The following is a 10,167-nucleotide window of genomic DNA, read 5'->3' as shown; positions in this document are numbered from 1 at the left end:
ACCTTTCCTGTCTGAACTCTTGCTCTCAGCTCCCACCTTCCTTGCCTGCTCTTCATCCCTCCTCCTCCTTCATCTTCATCCCCCCCTCCTCCTCCTCCTCCTCCTCTCCCTTCCTAACACATTCTTGCAGGAGGTGGGTTGAGATCTCTGGCTGAGATCCCAATCCATTTCATTGTGAGCAGAACTCCCAAGGTCGGAGTCTAAGATGTGACCGACAGATCCCAGCCAGGTGGTCTGTGTTTTGAGGGTGATGCTGGGCATGTCGTTGGGGAGCACAAAAATCATTTTTGGGTCCCAGTGAGCAACAGGGTGCAGCTGTAGTGGGTCTTGTGTGTATGGTATGCATCGCAGCTCAAAGGAGATGAGTCTGAACACTATTTAGATTTGGAGACCATCTTTCTATGTAGTCCAGACTTGCCTTGAATTGATGATCCTCCTGCCCCGCCCCCCTTCCTGAGTGCTGGGATTACAGGCATGCACCACAAGGCCAGAGGGGACCGTCCTGTTTCCTGCACCTCTTTAGTCTATTGGAAGAGGAGCCAAGGACATTTTTATGCTCTTGCTAGAAGAAGCAGCAGCCCAGGCCCATATTTACTACCTAAACCCACTGACTTTTAGATGGAAATGCCATCAGTTGTCTCTGCCCAGTTCTGTTGCAGATCTATTAATCATCTCCACAAGGATTGCCAAAATGGCAGCGCTCTCTTCGCCTTTTCAGTTTATACAGAACAGAATCATTTACATAAAGTCCTTAAGGCAAATAACTGTTGGGGCTCTAATTTATATCTGATCGAAAATTAGCCGTCATTATGCGCTCCATTAGCAGCGTCTTTAATGTGCTTCTAAGCACCATTTGTCAAGCGGCTTGTTAATATCCTTCAAGTCTTTAAAGTTGAGAGCTCATTAAAGAGTGCGCTCTGTTATTGATGTAATTTAGATGAGTTTGGAAGAGCTAGTACACCAGGCCTTGAATGGGCAACCTCTACAAGGGGGCATTTGGTCACCGAGTTCACCAGGGATGATGTCCCAGAAGCCTTCACATTTCTTTCACAGTTGGCTTCTGTGTCCTGCATGGATGTCTTTTGAAGGCCTACACACTGACCTGGGTGTAAATCATTAATTTCTCCATCAAGATAGGTGTTTTCTTTAATATTCTTTTCATCATGACTCATATTTAACAGTAGCTTACTGAACCTTAGGAGAAGGGGAGTGGATGGGAAATGAACCCTGGCCTAATGCCCTTTCCAGGAGAAATCACCCGTGACTTCTTTTCTTTTCTCTTTCCTTCCTTCCTTCCTTACTTCCTTTCTTTCTTTCTTTCTTTCTTTCTTTCTTTCTTTCTTTCTTTCTTTCTTTCTTTCTTTCTTTCTTTCCTTCTTCCTTTCTTTGTTTCTCTCTTCCTCCCCTCTTCCTCTCTTCTTTTTCTTTTTTCTTTCCCTTCCTTCCTCCCTCCCTTCGTTCCTTCCTTCATTCCTTTGTTCCTTCCTTCGTTCCTTTCTTCCTTTCCTTCTCTCTTCCTCCCCCTCTTCCTCTCTCTTCTTTCTTTCCCTTCTTTCCCTCCCTCCCTCCCTATTCCTTCCCTCCTTCCTCTCTCTCTCTCTCTCTCTCTCTGTCCCAGTACTGGGGCTTAAACTCAGGGCTTGGGCTCTGTCCCTTTGCTCATGGCTTTCATGCTACCCCTTGGGCCACAGCTCCACTTCTGGCTTTTGCTGGTTGATGGAGATGAGAGGACTTGCCTGCCCAGGCTGGCTTCTGATCTTCGCCTTCTGAGTGAATAGGATTACAGGCTGGCCTGAGCAGGCCTCCTGCCTCAGCCTTTTCTTTTTTCTTTTCACTTTCATTCCTACTTTAGCACCTATTGTTCACTTCCTGAAGTCTGCCTCTTGATTCCACTGGGTGGAGTGACTATCCATTGAGAAAAGTCTAGGCCTAAAACAGAAACATTGCCTTTGAATCTATTTTGACTGAGGTATAGTAGACCTGCTTAATTATGTACATATTATTACATTATCTATCAACCACCCCATCAGAAGAGCATAAAGGCCAATAAATTACCTCAGTTATTTATCTAAAAATCCATATATTTTGTCATATTCTTTCTGGAGGAGATTATGTTAGTGTAACACAATAAAGAAAACCATTAGCACAGCCGGAAAATTGCAACTGAGTGCAACAATAATTCCAGCAGCAGGAATAAATAACAGTTAAGAGAGAGGCATTCCTGTTGTAGGAATTCTGGTACATTGTATCCATTTCCTTTGGGTTTGTCTTGAATGTATGTATCAGTGACTTGCTAGCAGGTGCTCATTGAGATTTTTGGATGTGTGCGTCCCCTCCGTGGAACTTCTACATTGAAAAAAGCCATGTTAGCCCCTGTGATTTTTGACCCACATTAGATTCTCATCCAAATTCACTCCCTGCCCACCTGACACCTGGGAACTCAGATTAATGCAAGATAATTCAAGACACCAGGCATTTGATTCTCTCCTTTACAGCGGTTGAGAGGTAAGAGCTTTGTTGGGAGGACAGAGGGCTCTAGGGTATCAGAAGTCAAAATAGAAGGTTCAGGAAGCAGACCGATGTGGGGGTTGGAGGCTGGTTCCTGGGCCCCCGAGTCTTCTTGTCCTCCTTCTGAGAAGAATCATCTTGCTTTGGTCACTGGTTGAACAGCATATTCTGGAATCCCACACTTGAGAAGAGTTCATTACACCCAGAGAAAGCGCAGGGCGAGGGGAAGATATAATAAGATCAATTTGAGGACATATTGAGGTCATATAACAGCACAAATATTCGCAAGTGCTCTGTATAATAGGCAGTGGGGTTTGGGGCAGTTTTATTGTGTGGTAGGTTCCTCATCTCCGTTGTTTTTTACAGGATTCCTCCAGGCTAAAGTAATAAAGCGAGTAATTAGAATGCTAAAGACAGATGTAAATAACAGGAAGGAGACAGCGGTGACAGATGAGCGGCTGGGACGGAGGGAGCCTGCTCGAGTCCCCTCCACCCTCCCCTCCGCTCCTCCCTCCCCTCCATGACCTCAGGCAACCGATCGGGGACACTCGGGTCAAAATTATATTCTGAGGACCCACGGACAGCCGTGTGAGGGGTAATCCCGAGCCCTGGGAACCCCAGCTCCTCCCAAGGGCCCCAGATCTCGGGGTCCAGGCCGCGCTGCGCTGCGCCCTTGCGCGGGCCTGGCTGCCTGCCTCCTCCCAAGCCAGATCCCAGAACCCATCCCCCACCTCAACCCCATCAGATGCGTTCACTGCCCACCTGGGCTCAGCTAGGGGGGTGCCCCAAGTCCGCCAGGTCACTAGAACCCATTTCCTAGCAGTTCCCCACCCCCAGCCGGCCCCTTCACTGGAGATCCTCAACAACCAAAGAATAAAAGATGTTCCAGCAGCAGACTGCCCTCCCGAACCTGCCCTTCCCGCCGCATGTGCTTGCCCCAGTTTCCAAACCCCAGCAGCCTAGCCTGGGCCCAGTCTGCTTCACCGGAGAATTGAGAATGTCCCCGTGAGACCTCACCATTGTCTTTGACGTGAGAGAGAGAGCAATCAAGTCAGACTCCTAAAGAACAGGCCAGGCCTTCGGTGGCTACGCCCCACAGGTCACTTGGAGAACGTGGCCCACAACCCCCAAAGACCTGCTTAGCCCAGAGCCCAGGAGGCTCAGCCTGTAACCCAGGGCCTGTGCTGTTGGCCGGTGCGTTTTCAGGATAGCCCTCAGTTGCTGCCCTTCAGAGTGGATCTGATTTAAGCAGAAACAACCAGGTACTGGGTACTGGTTTCCTCTGTGCTCTTCCCAGCATTAGAATGCTTGTAGTGTTCTTCTAATTAACACAAGCATGCTCACCACCCCCCTAACAAACAAAGGAACAAAACCCAGGGTGAGCTCACCTTCCCCCTGGAAGCCTCGGAAGTCCAGGGGTAAGCCTGCCCAGGACAGGGCCCTCGGTGTAGGAATTCACTTACTGCTTCCGGGATTATTAACATAGCTGTGCAAATAACTAATCCAGGAAGATGGCCGTTTCTCTAGATGGTTAGAAACCTGCACATGGGTAGAACAAAGTAAGAGTACATAACGTGACACAAGATGTATGTTCATGGATTTGAATACCTAATCAATGCATGTATTTTCATCAATAAATACAACAGCTGCTTTTCTCAACTAGCTCCCATCTCATTCAGATGGACAATCATGATTATCTTGCCTTGAGGTATCACTTTCTTTGGAACTGATTATTCTCACCTTGTTTGGAGCCCGAATTCTTGTTTTCTAGGCGTGCTTTTCTTCCTTATAACAACCAGACGATTATCTGTGGAGTCTCTGCGGAGCTGGCCATGATGGCATTATTGCACTGTGGCCTCTCAGGCAAAGTTCCCAAGTTCCCAGACATTTTTGGTTGTGTCGTTTGCCACACCCTCTAGATTGGTGTGGCTGAAGGAGGTCTCTTTCCTGGATGAAAAGTGCTCCATGTTGGCGGCTAGTGATCATCAAGATATCCATGAGAAATTAGTACCTTTCGTTTTTGTGAAACTAGTAGTCTCACCAGTGATACAATGACTGGTATTAGAAAATAGAATTGGAGCCACAGTGTGTTAATCTCAGGTTTTATATTTTTTTTGAGAACATGGGAAAAATAATTTTGTTTCCCTGCTTATCTTAAAATTTTATAAAATAATCACAGATCACTTCATACAACTATTGGTTAGGAACATGACTATATCGGTGGTATACATGTATTATCTGAAGGCTAGTCTCAAAAAGTCACATGTATATCCCTTATAAAATAGCAATATGCAGAGAACATTACTTCTAGTTTTGGTGATCAAGTTTTCACATTAATAACTTAAATATAGAATTTTTACTAGTGTTTTAGGCATAAATTCATCATACATTTGTGGAGGAAATTGAAGATAAAATAATTCACCCTCTGTGTTCTCTTAAGTGGCTATAATGCATATAGCAAAATATGAAATAGCTTCAGGGGTAGATGCTAAAATATAAATAGCGGCTGCAGGAATAAAATGCTAAGATTTAAGTGGCAGTCAAGCAGAACTAGTTAGTGAGGTACATGAGCCACCAGCAGAACCAAGCACCCCAAACAAGCCACAGATCTGGGATGGAGGAAATCAGTAATGCAATCCAAGAATGAGAAACCCCCTCTTCATGCTCCCCAAAGGCAGGAAATCAACACACAGATAATGAAGGCATTTATAAGTTTGACACCATTGGTAGAGACATAGGAAGGGAACGGACCCAGCATTATTCCCTAGTTATTTTTATGCTTTAGGGACTCTAGGAGCCTGAGTTTGAAGATCTATTCTGGGAGCAGATGCAATTTAGTAAGGTCTGTTGCTACATGAGTAGGTTGATGTGGGACTCCTGTTTCTCCTGGTATTGAGAAACATTTTGTTCTTTCACCAAGGTTTCTAGGACAATGACATACGCTAGTAAATTTAATATTCTAATCATGGATCTATCAATCTTTTATTGTATTTCAGGTATTTTGAAAGATGCTGGGGAGGAAGGAGAGAGCCTATCCATGACAGGCTGACAGTCCTTTGGTGGAGAAGTAAAAAACAGCACCTGGAGAAATTGATGAGCAAATGATGATTACTCATTGAGTAGTCTGCAGAAGTGGAGAAGGTGGAGACACAGCTTATATTTTCTCAAACAAGGACAACCCCATTCTTTCCTTCAGACCAGCAGCACCTACTCTGAATTGGCAGGATGAAGACTTTATTTCTTTGGTTTAAATGAAAGTATAATTATTGGTCAAAGTCAGGAAATAACTATAATAGTAGTTCAAACAAAGATTCTTTTGTCTTCGAACTTAGCATGCATTTTCAATGTTAACCATTTAAATTAAAGTATTTATGATATACTGGCTCAAGAATTTTATGTATGTTGATTGTAAACATCTTAGCTAAAGGAAAAGAATACATTCCATCAATTCTTTCTTTTTTTCTGGTCAGTCATGGGCCTTGAACTTGGGGCCTGGACACTGTCCCTGAGTTTTTTCACTCAAGGATAGCACACTACCATTTTGAGCCACAGAGCTACTTCCAGTTCTCTGGTGGTTACCTGAAGATAAGAGTCTCATGAGCTTTCCTTCCTGGGGTGGCTTTGAACCACCACAATCCTAGATCTCCGTCTCCTGAGTAGCTAGAATTACAGGCGTGAGACACTAGTGCCCAGCCATTCTATCACGTATTTCTTTAGTGAGAAAAGATTCTGTCTTGTGCTGGCTTTTAAAAAGCAGGCCCTTAAAACTAGAAGAGAAACAATTTTCTTCTCTTTATTTTACAAAGATGGAATTTATGTATTTATTTATTTTGCAACATTAATTAACTTTAGTGATAAGGATTTAGCTCAATGTCTCACACATGCTAAGCACATACTCTACCACTAAGCTGTAGCCCTTAGACTAGTTTTGTTTTAGTTTTAAAACCAACACCTTTTTGGGGGGCATATATTCATTGTACAAAGGGATTTTGCTGTGTATTTCCACAGTACATGTAATGTATTTTGATCAAATTAATTCTATTACTCTTTCTTATCCTCCCCTCTCCTATCTCTTTCTGTCTGTCTGTCTGTCTGTCTGCCTGTCATCTCTCTGTCTGCCTGCCTGCCTATCTAGTGTGGGGAGGGGGGAGGGCAGTGTTACTGGGGCTTTAAACTCGGTATCTCATGCTCCTGCTTTGCTTTTTCCGCACAAGGCTGGTGTTCTATCGCCCGATATCTCTACTTTTGATTCCTTTCATTAAAACATTAAAAGAAATAGGATTTACTATTCCACTTCATACGTGTGTGTGCCCTCTTCCTCCTCTTGGTCCCCACCTCCAAATAGCCTTCCTCATAAAACAACCCAATTTTTAAGACTTCAGTAGGTTGTAACATAGGAAAATGTTCTTTATTCTTTTTGTGGAACTATCTGATTGTATTTTCTATGCTACGGTTTCAAGGAGTTTTTAGTTTGATGACTGGACAAATAGGTCAGCTCAATATTTTGGTGAAATCTGGCATTTGGCTGAGAAGCACCTGCCTCTTGAGCAGCTGTGGGTGTGAACAGTGATCATTTTGCTCCATGAGAACCTCAGAGTACCACTAAAGAAAATGAGGTCAGGTGCCAGTGGCTTACATCTGTAATCCTAGCTACTCTGGAGACTGAGATCTGAGGATTACAGTCGAAGCCAATCCAGGCAGGAGAGTCCATGAGACTCATCGCCAATTAAGCACCAGAAAACTGGAAGTGCCACTGTGGTAAGTGGTAGAGTGCTGGCCTTGAACTGAAGAGCTCAGAGACAGTTCCCAGGCCCAGAGTTCAAGCCCCATGACAGACGATGAAGAAGAGGAGGAGGAGGAGGAGGAGGAGGAGGAGGAGGAGCAGGTGGTAAAGGGCATGTCCAGAGGTCCAGAAGTCTATCTATTTCTAATTTGCCTTTCCTGTATAATAATCTAGCTACTGAAGTCACCCCACATTTCCTAGCATCTGGGGGCTTGGCTTTGGCAGTCAGATGCCCTGCAGGACTTGGCTAGAATCCAGGCCACAAGAAAAGGCACTGTGGAAGTCGAGTGAAGGGAATTAGTTAAGCTTTTAATTAATTCATTCACCCTTTCCTGTTACCGAGATGCATAGACAATCCCATCTGCAATTGTACTTCAAATGCTCCAGCTCAGCCTCAAACTGACATTACATCATAAACAATGAAACGGCTTCCTAAGCTTTTAGGATTATAATGCAGAGATAGAGCAAGGCTTTGCAGAGATACTCAGCAGACCTAGGAGCATGCACCATTTGACATAGAGCCAGAGGGACTGGAGACATCTCAGCGCCTGGGAGCTGTGCTCAGTCTATAGCAATGCCCAGCTGGGTGCTGAGGGCCCAGGTGGTGCTTACTGAAGGAGGAAGGCCTTTGAACACGTTCGGCTTGTGCATTTGCACAGAGCTAAGCTAGATGAATGTAGACACAGTCAATTCACACCTGGCAACCATTGCCCTAGTGATGCTCTTAATCTGGGTATGATCTCCATATCCCTTAAAAAAATTCCTTGTTCTCATAGATTACAATTCGAATGGCCATCATTTACTAAAAAAACACGAAGAACAGCAACAGCTTTTTAATTAAATAACAAAATATGAATGCTTATTGCTAGGTGCAGGTGGCTCACACCTGTAATCTTAGCTATTCAGGAGTCTGAGATCCGAAGATTGAGATTCAGGGTCACCTGGGACAGGAAAGTCTTTGAGACTCTTATCTCCAATCAACCACCAGAAAACTGGAAGTGGTGCTATGTCTCAAAGTGGTAGAGCGCTAACCTTGAGTGGATGAGCTCAGGGAGAGAGCCTAGGCCCTGAGTTCAAGCTTCAGGAACTATAAAAAAGAAAAAAAAAGGAAAAAGAAAAAGAAAAGAAAAGCTATCAAAATACCAACCGAAGGAGGGTGTCTAGTGAATCCAACATGCCAGCAGTATTTATCCAGGGAAGGAAAGGAAGGAAGCAGCTGATTGCCTGGTACAAGACAAAATATGGCCTGTCAGCGACTGCAGCCAACACACACTGAGCCGGCTGGAGGCAGAAGGGTTGAGGACATTGTTGCTGGCGAAATCAGCTACTGGTGACTTCTGACTTCTCTTGAGACATTGGAGAGAAAGCAGTATGAATGTGTGTAATAAAGACCACTCGGCTGGCTCACCTCTGTAATCCTTGCTACTCAGGAGGCTGAGATCTGAGGATCCTGATTGAATGACAGCCTGGGCAGGAAAATGTGAGAGTTATCGACAATGAACTACCAAAAAAAAAAATCCAGAAATAGAGCTGTGGCTTGAGCCCTAAGAGTGCTATTCTTGAGCACAAAAGCCCAAGGGACAGCATCCAGGATCTGAATTCAAGCATCAGGATGGGTGTGTGTAACACACACACACACACACACACACACACACCTATTTGATCTCTATTCATTTTCTGTCTAGGAGACTAATTGGGTATTAAATGTGGCATGACAAATGATACAAGCTGAGTTTCCAGCAGGCTGTCCTGTGCAGGAATAGGATAGACTTCTTTCCCCTCCCTCCAAGCAGGTAGCTGTTCTATCCCTTATCCCCATGTACATCTCCTTTTGAATTCTGTCTCCCTTCTTCTCTTTCTCTGCACAGGTTTTATCTGAAGCCTACCTTAACATTGCAATGGGTATTTTACTCATTGTCCTCTAGGTTCCCTCTCAAAGGCTAGCCAATCTAGGCTTGGTCTATTTGTTCAGGCTTTCTTTGTGCTTTTTCAGAAATTCACCATCTTGAGTTTGCCATGTTGGCCAATGGTGGGTTAAGCATTTGGCCCCATCTGACCCATATCCTTCCACCAAGCTTACTACTCCTCCAGGCATCTATTCTAATGTGTCTTGCTAACAACTTGCTCTTTTCACAGGCCCTGGTAACTGAGGTGCAACCATCTGAGGTGCTTTGTTAGCAAAGACGTCTATTCTAGTACTGACTACGTGGGTCTAAAATATTGGGCACATCTGTGCTAAAATTCTCATCACATCTCACAAATTATATCATTGTAGAATATTTGTTGGTCAATTCTTGATAAGGAGCAGGTAAGCTTATTCTATTCGATCTCCTTGTTGCTTTAATTGGAAATAATAAAGTGTTTTTGTGACAAAGATTGCAGTTGAAAGCCAACCTGGGCTGAAAAATCCCTAAGACTCCATCTCCCAACTAACCTGCAAAGAGCCAGGTTGGAAGCATGGCTCAAGAGACTCATCTCTAATTAACCAACAAATACTGGAAGTGGTACTGTAACTCAAAGTGATAGAGCGCTAGCCTTGAGCAGAAGTACTCAGGGACAGTGCCTAGGCCTTGAGTTCAAACTTCCATGAATACTAACTGGCACAAGCCATCCCAGCAATGAGCACCTAGACTCAGCCAGTCTGGGGAACAAGGGAACATGGAGAGGAGTAAGAGGAGATGAGGTCATATCAGCCACTTTGTGCCTGCCCTTTCAAAATTAACCAGAGCCGGGAGGTCAATAGAAGTAAGAAGCCTGGACAGGAATTTACATTCTTTTTTTTGGGGGGGGGTCTGGTTGTGGGGCCTGAACTCTGGGCCTGGGCACTGTCCCTCAGCTCTTCAGCTCAAGGCTAGTGATCTACCACTTGAGCTACA

Source organism: Dipodomys ordii, unplaced genomic scaffold (genome assembly GCF_000151885.1).
Source record: "Dipodomys ordii isolate 6190 unplaced genomic scaffold, Dord_2.0 Scaffold119, whole genome shotgun sequence".
NCBI lineage: Eukaryota > Metazoa > Chordata > Mammalia > Rodentia > Heteromyidae > Dipodomys > Dipodomys ordii.
Note: the sequence above shows the minus strand (reverse complement) of the source record.